The following is a 13,065-nucleotide window of genomic DNA, read 5'->3' as shown; positions in this document are numbered from 1 at the left end:
TACAGAGCTCCATGTATCCCAGACTTGTCCACCTTGCCCATCTTGGCAAAGGGCCTATGCTGATATAAAACTGTAAAATTGGTGTCTCTGAGATTTGGGAAGGCCAGAAAGTACACTGTAGGTCTGGCCAGTAGCTCTCCCAACAGTAGGCTTTCTCTGTTTTTCTTGACAGTGAGTTCTCAAGATCATAATGAATAAATACTGGATAAAGAGTAAAAATAACCGTGAAACTCATGTGGGCAGTCACCTCATCGTGGGCATCTGCTTCTCCAGAACTTTTATTTATATTTATTTTAAAAATATGCATTTGTTGTGTGTGTGTGTCTGAGTGTGTCTACCATGTGTGCACAGCATTCGTGGAGGCCAGAAGAGGACACCAGGATCCCCCTGGAATGGAAGTTATAGATACTTGCAAGCTACCACGTGGGTACTGAAAATTAAAGCCAGATCTTCTGGAAGAACACCCTGTGCTCAGTGGAGCGATCTTTCCAGTCCCTCTCTCTTACACGTCTTTGACTCTGTACACCTGGAGAGAAATCAGAACTCCGATCACCTTTCAGTGAGAACTCTGTAGTCTTGGTGTGCCAGGTTGCACTGCTGTGAATGAGCTAAGTGTGGTCTGGAGCACACAGTGGTCTGCTGACACTGGGCCTGGTCTGGTGCCGGACATTGTTGTATCCTGACAGGAAGGTGATAATAGGTAGAAGTCAAGAGCAAAGCTTGCCCTGTGCTTACCCAGCATGCCCCTTTGCCTCTCCCAGGCTCTGGCTGTCACCCTGCCTCGGACCTATTCCTGAATTGTAGTTTTAGCCAGCCTCTCTTTCCCTGCTTCCTACATCTGACCTAGGGGTTACTGGCAAGAGCAGTTCTATTTGCTCTCAAGTCTCCTTTGCCAAAGGGTCTCTGCAACTGGGGACAAATGAAGCTCTGGGCCTGAGGTCAATGGGTCTGGTGGGAGATGTGCTCCAGTCTGCCTAGAGCTGGATGCAAAAGAAGTCAGAGCCTTGGACCCTGTCTTCCATAGTCCAGGCCTCTCACATTCTCACCTGCAAGTTCCCTGGCTTTGGCATCAGGTCCAAGAATGTATTCCTTGGTTGTGCCCTGAAGTGGCACCCTGGGTGTCATTAGCCAGCTACACCTCTAGGATCTGAGCCTGTGATTTGTAAGCCAGAGATGGGGGCATGGCAATAGGCTAGACTGAACTTCAGGTCCAGCCAGTGCTTGGTCCAAGGAGATGTCCCAGAGGGAACACCCCAGTACATCGTCTCCTTGTCTTGGCCTGTTTCTCAAGACATCCCTGGAGCCCTGTATCTGGCCTAGAGGGCAGCTGTGTACTTAGCCAAGACCCTGGGGGGCAGGTTGGTCTTTTGCTGGAATAGAGAACAGGCCTTGCTAGAGGCCCAGCTCTCTGGGTTCAAAGCTGTTGGGACCAGCTGAGATCTGCGCCTGCTCAGTCTCACTTTTCCTGCTTCTCTTTCCACTCCAGTCTCTCACTCACTTATCCTCTCTTCTGGAGCTCTTCTGGAGGTGTCCCACCTCAGGAAACCAGGACTAGGAGGCCAATCAGCCTCTTCCAGAAGTCAGCAGAGTAGGGCGGCGCTAAGAGACCCTATGGAGAAAGGTTACAGCTATTTTTTTCGTTACAGCTATTTTTCCTATTCAAGAAACCCCTTCTATTTTCCAAACCAGAATCTCCGCCTTTGGCCCCCAAGCTGGGACCCTAAATTGGCTACACACCATCAGAACACTCCCAGTGGCAGCTCTTAGAAGGCTCTAAGTGCATCCTATGTGCGTCCTTAGAACCTGAATGGAGGACCAGGAGCCCCTTGCAGGCGCCTCAGACTCCGGGGCCTCTCGGGTTCCCTTGGAGGGAGGGGGCTGCTGCGAGCCAGCTGCAGCTGTGGGAAACCACACACCGCAGCCTGCAGGTGCAGGGGCCCGGGGGAAGGGGAGACAATTAACTATTTCTTTGGATGCCTTTTCCATTTCTTCCATTTCCAAACTATGGCTGCCCCATCCCTCACCCCAGACGCAGGGATCATGAGCAGTGGGAGTGTGGCTAGGGTAGCCAGTAGCAGTGTCAGGCCCCAGTGGTGTGAGAGTCAACCCCCCCCCCCCCGTTTCAGATGCAGGGCACCTTATGGAAACCACTGAGAAACTTCAGCATCACGTCCCCTCATGTGTCTGATTACTTCTCGCCTGGGCAATCTCTTGCCAAGCAGGGAGGAAAAAGGAAGCCTCGTTTTTTTCAGATTGCGTCACTCACCTCATCCTGGAGCTACCCACTGAGGACCTTCGGAGAGTCTCTCAAGGGCCTGTGGGCCAAGTCTCCTAAGGCAGCAGGTGGCCGAGCTCGCTGCTCCCACTCTGCCTGGGCTCCCATGATACTATTAATGTGCACCAGCAACTCTCTGCTCGCCAGGACTTGGATTGTGCTCCGGGCTTGTCATGGGCTGGAAACCACACGAGGGAGAGCTTTCCACACAGCTTCCAGACAGCTCTTTTCAGCTGGGCCTGTCCCCAGAGGCTCCTACGCTGCTTAGTGTTGCCAGCTGCCTGCTCCCATCACATTGGTTAGATTTCTCATCTTGTCAATCCACCTGCCTGTTGGCGGAGCATCTGCCAAGAGCAGTCTTAACAGAGTGGCCAGGAAGCTTGGGGTCCTGGGAGAAGCTAGCCTTGACCTTGGTGTAGAGTCCTACCTCAATTCCCAAGTTCTTTTCATTAGTCCCAGTAGAGACATAGTCCCTACCACTACTACTCTTTATTTTGCCTAAACTTGAGAAGGGTGATATTCTCTAGGAAGGACTATTTGTGGCACTCGTGTGCCGGCCTGTACTCCTGTACACAGTCGCTTGCTTTTTCCCTGAAGGAACACAGGTCGGCTAGTCACATTCTATTCAGAAGAACCCAGACTGTGAGGGACAGCTGAGAAGGGATGGAGAGATCACTGATGCTTCACAAAAGTCAGGGCTGTCTGTTTGGAGTGAGGCGCCAAGGGTTACAGCGCTGAGGGGAGGGGAGCTGGGGAGAAGGCTTAGTAACCACTAAGAGCACTCCGACAGAGGTGGGCATTTGCTTCTCAGTACCCACATTAAGTGGCTCCCAGGCATCTGCAACTCCAGTTCTAGGGGATCCAAGGCTTTCTCTGGCCTCTGTGGGCAAACACACATGAAGGCAAAGCATCCATACACAGAAAATGCAGTACATTTAAAACTGATGTTTGATTAATTAGTTATGGGCGTCTATGTGCAGACACCTGCACCTGCACGTGCCATGGTACTTGTGTGTGGAGATGGGAAAACACCTTGCAGGAGTCTCTTCTTCCACTATGTAGGTTCCAGGGATCGAATCCAGGTTGTCAGACTTGGCAGCAAGTGCCTTTCCCAACTGAAGCATCTTGCTGGCCTTGCCCCTCTAGCGCGTGCGCTCTCTCTCTCTCTCTGTGGTTTCATTTCATTTTATTTAAACTTTTGAGATAGGATGTCACTAAATTTCTCGGACTGGCTTTAAACTTGTGACCTTCCTGCCTCAGTTTCTGGAGTAGGTGGGATTACCGGCCTGTGCCACTAGACTCGGCCAGTGAAGTCTACTAGAAAGGGAGAAGGCGTTTGGACTGGGGGATATCACTAGAGAGCGCTGGAGGAAGGCAGACTGAAGTCATGGGGACCCTGGCACAGATGCAGAGATGGGGAGGCCTCTCTTCCAGGGGAGGAGACCTGGAATAAAACACATGCAGAGAAAGACCAGCTGCCAGGACCCTGAAAGAGGTCACCTGCCTCTCCTCCAGGACAACTTTGATCCATATCCCTTGCCCACTGCCAAAAGAGGCTTAAACTCTCCCTGGAGGCTGCATACGTGAGTCTGATGGACTAAACAGAGGGTTAGCATGTAGAAAGGAATACAGATTCTCCTTCTTGGCTTATGTGTATGAGTGCATGCGTGTATGTATGTATGAAACATAAGTATGAAAATTGTATCCATACGATATGAATGGGCTCGACCACCTTACCCATAGGGAAGACTGTGAAATACTTAAAGCAGACAAATCTTAGAGATGGACGGTTGAAGAGCAGACAATGGTTTGGGACCAGGTTCCTCTGCGCCCTAAATATGATGATTGCTTTCCAGTCTCTTCCTCTGGTAGTTCAATCTTCCCTGATTAGTGGCGTTTCATTAAAATGATTGAAGAATACTGAAGAGTTAAGTCTTTCTTGATTAGTGGCATTTCAGTAAAATGACTGAAGAATACTGAATTCTTCCTTGGTTGGTCTGGTTTTAAGGGATCGTTGGTGGAAGCCTCGCTATGTGTTTAGGAGGGGGAGGACTGAGAGAAGAGACAGGGCTGTGCTGGGATGTCAGAGATGCCTCAGGGCTCCAGTTTTTAGTCCTTTTAGTTCAGCTGCTGGGCTTTGGAGTGATGTTTGCTGAGCCTCAATACCATCAGTTCTGACCTTATCAGTCTTCCCTACTCTGCATTTCTGTCCTCAGGAACACTATTCCTTACAAGAACTGTCCAACCCAGTCTATGGTTTAATAAAGAAAACCCATGTTCTTGGTCTCTGTCCCCGTTTTTTGGCATAGAGCTTCAGAAATATCTGGGATTTCCTAAGTGATAGAAATATCCTTCATTGTTCTTAGGAATCCACCCCACCCAATTTTATGCTAATGAGGAGACTCTTGGTGGTCCTAGCCTTGTCCAAAAGACCAAGAATGTCACCAATAGGTTAAACCGGTCATCTCCAGCCTGTGTCCTACCACACTCCGAACCTCTGGGAAGGGAAGGAGGGTGTTCCAGACTGAGGTCATCCAGTAGCCAGTTGTTGTCAGCGATGCCCAGCTGGAAGCTCTGGGCATGGATGTGGCAGGATCTTCCTGTCAGGGAATGTAGGGGTGCTGGGAGGGAGCCAGAGTGTCCCACAAAGGGCTTCAGCTCTGGGCCTCTCCACTCAAGATGCCACCCTGCGTGTCTCTTCCCTTTGGCAGTTCCAGAATCTCACATATAATTTTAAAAAAAATTATAAAACTGCTGGCTACATAGCCTGGGCTGGTTTCCAACTCAAGTGCCTCCTGCCTTTGCCTCCAAGGGCTGGTTTTATAGGTGTATGCTATCGTGTCTGTTTTACAATAAACACTATTGTCCAGAATGAGCTAAAGAGCAAGTCCCTATCTCAAAACAAAAGCATAAAGACAAAAACTAGGGTAGGGAGGGCACCAGGAGCGATGGCTTCGTGGCTAAGAGTGTTACGGCTGTCCTGTCTGTCCCCTAGCGCCATTTCAAATAGCTAATGGCAGCCTGCGAGCGACTCCAATTCCAGGGGATCCAAATCTGCTTCTGCACCCCACTCATGAATAAAAATATTTTTCCATATTTTTTTATTCACATTGCATCCCAATCTCAGCCCCTCCCTCCTCGCCTCCCAGTCCTGCCCCTTTTTGTTTCTGAGACAGTCTTTTGTATTGCAGGCTTGTCTCTGACTGACTAGGTAGCTGAGGTTGGCTTTGAACTTTTGATACTTCTGCCTCAGCCTCCTCATGCTGGGATGGCAGGCATGAGCCAGGATGCTCAGCTCTGAGTGATGTTAGGAAGGTGGTGTGGTCCTCTGGATTTGTACCCACATCAGAGAGGGGTGCAGGTAGCCTAGCAAACCCCACTTGCATCCAACATCCAAAGTAAAGGCAGACTTTGCCTTTTACGTCTTAGGACCTGACAGTATGAGCTAGTGTGGACCCACAGGCTGGCGTTACAGAGCTGTCATCTGTGTACAAAGGTGGGCTGGGGATGCAGCTCGGGTGGAAGAGTACTTGCTTCACATTCACAAAGCCCTGAGTTCTAGCCCAGCGTGGCGTAAACCTGACATTCTGATGCATGCCCATAATTCCAGCACTGGGGAGAGAGACAGAAAGACTGGGAGTTCAATGTCCAGGGTTCCCCTCATTCCGAGTCTTTCTTCTCTTCAGTCTGCCTTCTTCACTATGTGGGAGCAGCCGTACCCGTGGACCCTGTCTTATACCTTCCTCTCCCCCTCTCCTCCGCCTCATCTCTTTTGAGACAGGGTTTCTCTGTGTAGCCCTTGCTGCCCTGGAATTCACTCTGTAGACCAGGCTGCCCTAGAACTCATAGGTCCGGACCCCCCCCACCCCCCCCCCCACCCCACCCCACCCCCGCCAACCGAGGGCTATACATCACTCTTGACTCTTTTAGGCAGTAAGGTTTTTTTGTTTTTGTTTTTGTTTTTGAGGAAAGAGGCCCAGGACTTCTTGAGTGCCTGAGACAAAGGAGCTGCTCACAAAGCCCTCTGCCTGCTTGGTAGACAGGAGGGGAAGGTTATTTTGGACGAGGACAACTGCTGACTTAAGGAAGGTTGAGTACCCCTAGAAGGTGAAACCCCTCCACCTCTCTACTTCCTGTTAGCTGAGAGAGGCGGTGCCTGGGATGGGCAAGGGTGGGAGCGGGGCCTCTGACTCTGAGGTCCTGACACCTCTCCTGAGGTTGCAGGTGCTCACGCAGGCTGACGAACACACACCCTCCCGTGTGCACACAAGCAAGCCCCAGGCCTGCCTGCCTGGGCTACAACTGGGAATCACTACACAGGCTTACCCTCATTCTTCTCTACTTTTGCTTTTTTGCCAAAACTCGATTTGGCAGAGCGCAGGTCTTCAGACCAAACGCCATGGGGGAACATCTTGTTCCCTTCTCCCACACCTTCGTCCACCCTTCAACCTCCAACACTGCTTCCTGCCCTGAAATCGCCTCCAAGGGCCTAGGATTGTGACTCCTTTTGAAATGGCTCTTGGGTTCCTTTGGCCTAGGACACCTGGGTAAGCTGATAGGAGACCGCAGAGCAGTGTGACTCGGTCTCTTCTTGCACACTGGAACGACAACCAGCCATAGACATTAAGTTGACTCTTCTTCCCTGGGGCTGCTGAGGCCTAGAAGGGAAAGGTTGAGAACTTCAGAAGGACACAGAAGCTGTTTAGGAGACCGAGCTCCCTCCTTCATCACTGCCCATGCTGTGGCTCTGAGGAGCTAGCATGAGTTCTGTTCCCTCCTCCCTTCTTCTTTCAGAAGAATTATGGTTCCTGTGGTCTTTGCCTCCTGCCCCCCCCTTTAGCTCCTACCCCCTCTTAAGCATACCCCAAGGCTTAGAAGACAAAATGTTAGCTCTTTAAATCATCATGGGGACTTGATAGCGGTGCCAAGATTTTTGGTTTTTTGTTTGTTTTGTTTTTTTGCTATAACTGCTGTAGGAATTCAGGGGCTGCCATCCCTAAAGATTCCCTTTTCTGGGCTCCATGGTTTGGAGCACTAGCTGCTCTTCCAGGGGTCCTGAGTTCAATTCTCAGCACCCACATGGCAGCTCACAACCATCTGTAACTGTAGTCCCATGGGATCCTATGCCTTCTTCTGCTGTACAGATAAACGTGCAGACAAAACACTTATATGCACAACACAAAAATAACCAATTTAAAAGATTCCGGGGCTGGTGAGATGGCTCAGTGGGTAAGAGCACCCGACTGCTCTTCCAAAGGTCCAGAGTTCAAATCCCAGCAACCACATGGTGGCTCACAACCATCCGTAATGAGATCTGATGCCCTCTTCTGGTGTGTCTGAAGACAGCTACAGTGTACTTACATATAATAAATAATAAATAAATCTTTAAAAAAAATAAAAAATAAAAGATTCCGATTCAGATTGAAGGACTTGGAGAACAGCTTATGTATGGGGGTGTAGGGGGACTTTCTCTGGACTGTGCTTACTGGCCTTAAGGTAAACACTCTAGAAGACGCTGGAGTGGTGTGACTCCTCTGTGATGAGTCTGGAGCTCCTCACCATGCTCAGACAGGCATTGTCACCTGTTCTCCTGAGAGCCCACTCATTTTCTCCCTAAATCTTTTGTCTTCCCCTCCCTAGAAGAAGCCATATACACTTCTAGATCTTACTTGCTATTGGTCCCTTCCCTCCTGTGAGGAACACATCTACACACACACACACACACACACACACACACACACACACACACACACACACACACACTCATCCAATGCCAGCGTAACTTAATTATTAAATCCTGGGAAGGTAGAGGGCAAGTTCTTTTTCTCCTACACTAACTGGAAAACTTATAATGGACATTTTAAGGAGACACTTAAGGGAGACACAGAGCTGGGAAGGCTGGTGTCTGTCCTTCCCAGCTATTACTGAACCCCACTCTTCTCTGGCCAGTGTGACCCTCCCTCAGATCTCCCCCATTTCCCAGTCCTGTGTGTGTGACTAAGAACATCCAGCATCCGGAAGCCTCCCGGCTCCTCTATACCAAGAGCTTGGAATTTTTCAGTAAAACTACAGCTTGTTCTTTCCTTCCTTCCTTCCTTCCTTCCTTCCTTCCTTCCTTCCTTCCTTCCTTCCTTCCTTCCTTCCTTCCTTCCTTCCTTCCTTCCTTCCTTCCTCTTTCCCTCCCTCCCTCCCTTCTCTCTCTCTCTCTCTCTCTCTCTCTGCCTCTTCCATCTTTCTTTTTAAAAAACAAACAAACAAATAAACAAACAAAGTGTTGCTATATATTTCAGGCTGGGCTTAACGCACAATAGAGCCTAGAGTAGTTTCAAATTCACAATGATCCTCCTGCCTTAGCCTCAAATACTTGGGTCACAGCCCTGTGCTACTATGTGCCCAGGTAGTTCTTTTTTTACTATCGAATTATTTAATTTATCACTGTGTGTGCATGTGTATTATGTGTGTGGGGGGTACGCATGTCATAGCAACCATTTGTGATCAGAGGACAACCTTGCAGAGTCAGTTCTCCTCTTGCACCTTTCCATGGATTCTGAGGATGGAATCCTGGCTGCCAGGCTCAGGTGGCAAGTGCCTTTACCTGTTGGGCTGTCTTGCTGGCCCCCTCCTAATTTACTCTTCTTGAGAGAAATTCTCAAGTCAAGAGGCCCATGTCGGTTTTAGTCTCTGTCTCTCTTTTCTGTTTTATTTTATTTTTGAAGACATGGTCTTGTTCAGCCCAGCCTGAATTTGAACTCATGACATAGCTAAGGCTGACCTTGAATTCCTGATCTTCCTGCTTCTGGCCTCCAAAGTGCTGGAATTATATATGTACTGTCTTCAAGAGTAGTCAGGGCTCATATTATAGATGTGCACCATCATGCTTGCCATATATATATATTTTTTTTTTGAGACAGGATCTCACACTTTATTCTAGGATGTCCTGGTATTCACTGTGCAGCCCAGACCAGCCTCAGACTCAAAGAAATCTTCCTGCCTTAGTGTTCTAAGAGCTGAGATTACAAGTATTGCCAACTCCCCTGATAATCTTTGTCTTTAAGTGACGATATGAAGTTCTGAATTGAGTTTCTTACTTTCTAACTTTCTAAAAAATATGTTAAATTATATAACACATTTGTGTCTATGTGTGTGGTTATATGCATGTGACTGCAGCTGCCTGTGGGGTTCTGGAGGTGTCAGATTCCCTGGAGCTGGAGCTATAGACAGCTGTGAGCCACCTGATGTGATGTGGGTGCGGGGAACTGAACTCAGGTCCTCTGCAAGCGTAGTAATGGCTCTTAAGCCCAAAAGTAGTGAGGGCTCTTAGCCCCTTGAGGCCATTTCTACTCTACATGGACCTTAGCTGGAGTCTTACCCTTAGCTGTCCTAGCTCCAGTCCCTTTGAGCACCCTGAAATAGCTTTAGAACATCCAAGCTGCACAATTTAAAACTGAAAGGGACCCTAGAATCCATCAATTTCCATCTCTCATGTTGTAGAGGAAGAAACAGGAGCCAGACAGGAAGTGACTGGTCCAATATCATGGGACTGATTAATGAGAGTGGAGCTTAGAACTCAGTGTTCAATTCTTTCTCACAGCTGAGCAGCCCCACTCCAGAGGCTGAGGCCTGGAGTCTAGGGCCTACTTTGGAGACATCATTGAAAGTCCCAGGATGAGTTGTTACTGAAGAGACCCTTCCCGTTTTCCAGAGCTAATGTTCTGGGCTTCGTTGCCCCAGTGGACAGTAGCTGGGTCTGGGGTGGGAGGAGGTAGGGGCAGAGAAAAGCTGTGCAGAGCCACGGGCTCTACTGGGCTCTCAGCCTTGGCTCCTGAGGACTTGCCCCCAACAGACCTCGGAGCAGGTGTGAACCCTCTGTCCCCAGAGTTTCTCATAGAACAGTTTGTTCTGTGGGGGGAGGGATGGGGGTGGGGGGGACAGCAGTCAGTGTAGGCGAGTGAGAGACATTAGTAGGACCCTGGAGCCTGATGCAGCTGCTTCCTGTTGTCAGAGCACTTCCTGCAATGGAGAGACTGGTCTCCCTGGCCTTGACACACACACACACACACACACACACACACACACACACACACACACACACGGAAAGTCTCAGTGAAGAAGCTGCTTATGCTCTTAAGACTTACCAGCTCCCTTGGGGAAGCAGGTCCCTGTCCCCAAATGTGCTCACTCAGTCCTGTCTCCTTGCCTAGTGTGAAAGATTTCTTTTGTCTTCTCTGCACCTGACTGTCTTCCATTCTCTGTTTGTCTTCCTCAGGTTCATTCTTCCCGAGGTCTGCACACAGACTCTCTCTCTCTCTTTCTCTCTCTCTCGCTCTCTCTCTCTCTCTCTCTGTGTGTGTGTGTGTGTGTGTGTGTGTGTGTGTGTGTGTGTTCACTGGCTCTCCTTGACCGTGTAGCATGCCAGTGTGGGCCCTGCCTCCCCCTGCCTTGTCTTGTGGTTTGACATTTCACCCAGGTTTGTTCTGTCTCTTCCTGAAGACTGACAGACAGGAGACTCTGGGTCCCTTACCACTACCTCCTTACTTCAAACCAGTCAGAACTGGCCATATAAGTGACCGGTACAATGACTCCTGAGCACACGTTCTGTGTCTCTCTCGGTTCCTGTCTGAATTTAGTCAGCAGAGCCAGTTTGCCTCAGACACTGGCATGTTGAAATGAAGCACTGTGCTCTTCTGTGGAACATGCTGTCTTCCAGGCACTTGGTCTCCTAATGGGAAGCTGACCATGACCTTGTTTCTTGTGGCTCTTGTGGCCCCCTGGCCTTCCAGGCCCCCTCTGACTCAGCATTAGAGTTGCTATGGGAATGACCTGAGCTGACCACTCCACCCTTAAAAGGATCTCTGCTGTGTAAGTGTTTGCAGGTGGTCAGTGAGGGAGGAGGGAGCGAGGTGGCCGAGCATGGCCACCTCCATCCCACTCTGAGGGTCAGCAAATGTTTTCAGCCTCTGAACCTGCAGCAGGGCCTGGCTCGTACTCCCTACCGGGGTGGGGCAGGGGGGGTGGTTAGGAGGGCTGGAGTGGGGGTGGAGAGAGCAGTAACCTGGTACTCTCAACCCGGCACTCTTCCCGCAATTGTGAAATGGCCTTGGACAAGAGCCAAGCAGGAAGCTGCCTCTAATCTGTGGCCTGGCGCCTGGGGTGTGAGGCCTGCAACTTACTCTTCCCCTTCCCAGTGATGGCCGAGGCTGACATGCAAGCCCACCTGCCAGGAGACACCCTTGGGTAATGGAAAGGTGTCTAAGCCTCCATCCTGCCTACTTTAAGAAGGTGGGGATTCGTGGGTAGGAATTACCTGTGACCGAGCTCCCAGTGTCTGCTTTCCCTTCCTTATCCCATTCTGTTTTCTTAAGAATAAGGAGGAAGCTGTGAAAGTGGTCCACAGCTTCAATCCCAGCACTTGGGAGGCAGAGGCAGGTACGGATCTCTTGAGTTTAGAGCCAGCTTGGTCTACAGAGTGAGTTCCAGGACAGCCAGGGCTGCCTAGTGAGACCCTGTCTCAAAACAAAACAAAACAAAATAAAGCAAAACAGACAGAACAAACACAAACCAAGCTAACCAACCTCTGCGCCCCCACCACCACCACCAAAAGAATAACTAGAAGGTCAGACTAGAAAGATCTTCAGGGGCCTTTGCCTTCCTGGTTCCATCTTGTGACTCAACTTGTTCATGATCCATTGACATAACTGCCCCATCAGATGGGTGGTCTGCTTCTGTGTCTGTTTCCCTTGTTCACCTCCCAGAGTGGTAGAGTGGCTCCTTCGTCGATGGAGATTGAGTGATAACAGGAGAGTATCTCTCACTTTGGGAGTTAGGATGCCTGGGGAGGCGATCTCTGCTGGAATCCTCACTGTATTATTTCCTGGTCATTTACTTCCAAGCTGGAAAGTTTAAACTTGGGACACTTAGGCATGGTGTCACACACCTTTAATCTCAGCACTCAAGAGGCAGAGGCAGTTAGATCTCTTGTGAGTTTCAAGCCATCTTATTCTGCATAATGAATTCCAGGACAGCCAGAGCTGTGCAGTAAGACCCTGTCTTGAAAACAAACAAACGAACTTGGTACCCCTAATCATCATAAATAGAGAACTCCGACTCCCACCCACTAACAGTGGAGGGAGAAAAAGGCCAGGAGGGGAACAAGAGCCTTCACATAGCACTCTGGATGGGGCTGCTTGCATAACAACCAGGCATCCCTGGCTTGTCCTCCGTTTCCTTTTGTACAGTGCGTGGTCCACCCTGCAATAGTGCTGCCCCACCCCCACCTCTGCACAAGGCACACGGAACCAGGGGATGTTTATGGGGTGCAGTCTCTGGCATCTGAAGTGCCACATTAAAATCTAGCCTTCACTCAACATTTCGGCAGAGCACTCCTGTAACCCCAGCACTCAGAATGCAGAGGCAGGGGAATGATGTTCAAGACAAGCATGTGTTGAGTCCTTGGAGCTTGACCTGAGGTGGACAGCAAGGGAATGAAGAAAGGACAGACACACAGACATACCATACAGGAAGCTGGGACTGGGTGGACTAGGCTCTTGGATGGAGAAACCACAGCATCCTGGAAGCTGAGTGTTTATTATATAGACTTGAAGAGGAAGGGGGAGTTACCGTATACAGCTGAACAAGGAGAGATGTTAATACAGACAGATAAACAGGGAGGCAAGATTAAGGTATACTGGATCAAGGTTTGGCTAATGTGGTAGGTACAGTCTCTAGGGGAGTATTCTTTAGTCCCTAAACATGGCAGTGTTGGTGGGATAAAGCTATGACAGACATTTCTG

The 13,065-nt window shown here is 49.7% G+C and overlaps 1 long non-coding RNA gene across 1 annotated transcript; it reads right to left on the bottom strand.

Moving 5' to 3' along the window:
- Nucleotides 1–320: 320 nt before the first annotated feature.
- Nucleotides 321–2,848, bottom strand: Gm32684. The gene is made up of 3 exons (XR_374913.3): nt 2,267–2,848; nt 1,499–1,609; nt 321–679 (listed from the first exon to the last, which is right to left on the bottom strand). It is a non-coding gene; the product is annotated as a predicted gene, 32684 (long non-coding RNA).
- Nucleotides 2,849–13,065: the final 10,217 nt, after the last annotated feature.

This window comes from Mus musculus, chromosome 2 (assembly GCF_000001635.26).
Source record: "Mus musculus strain C57BL/6J chromosome 2, GRCm38.p6 C57BL/6J".
NCBI classification, from domain to species: Eukaryota; Metazoa; Chordata; class Mammalia; order Rodentia; family Muridae; genus Mus; species Mus musculus.
Note: the sequence above shows the minus strand (reverse complement) of the source record. Positions and strands in the feature narration are given on the sequence as shown.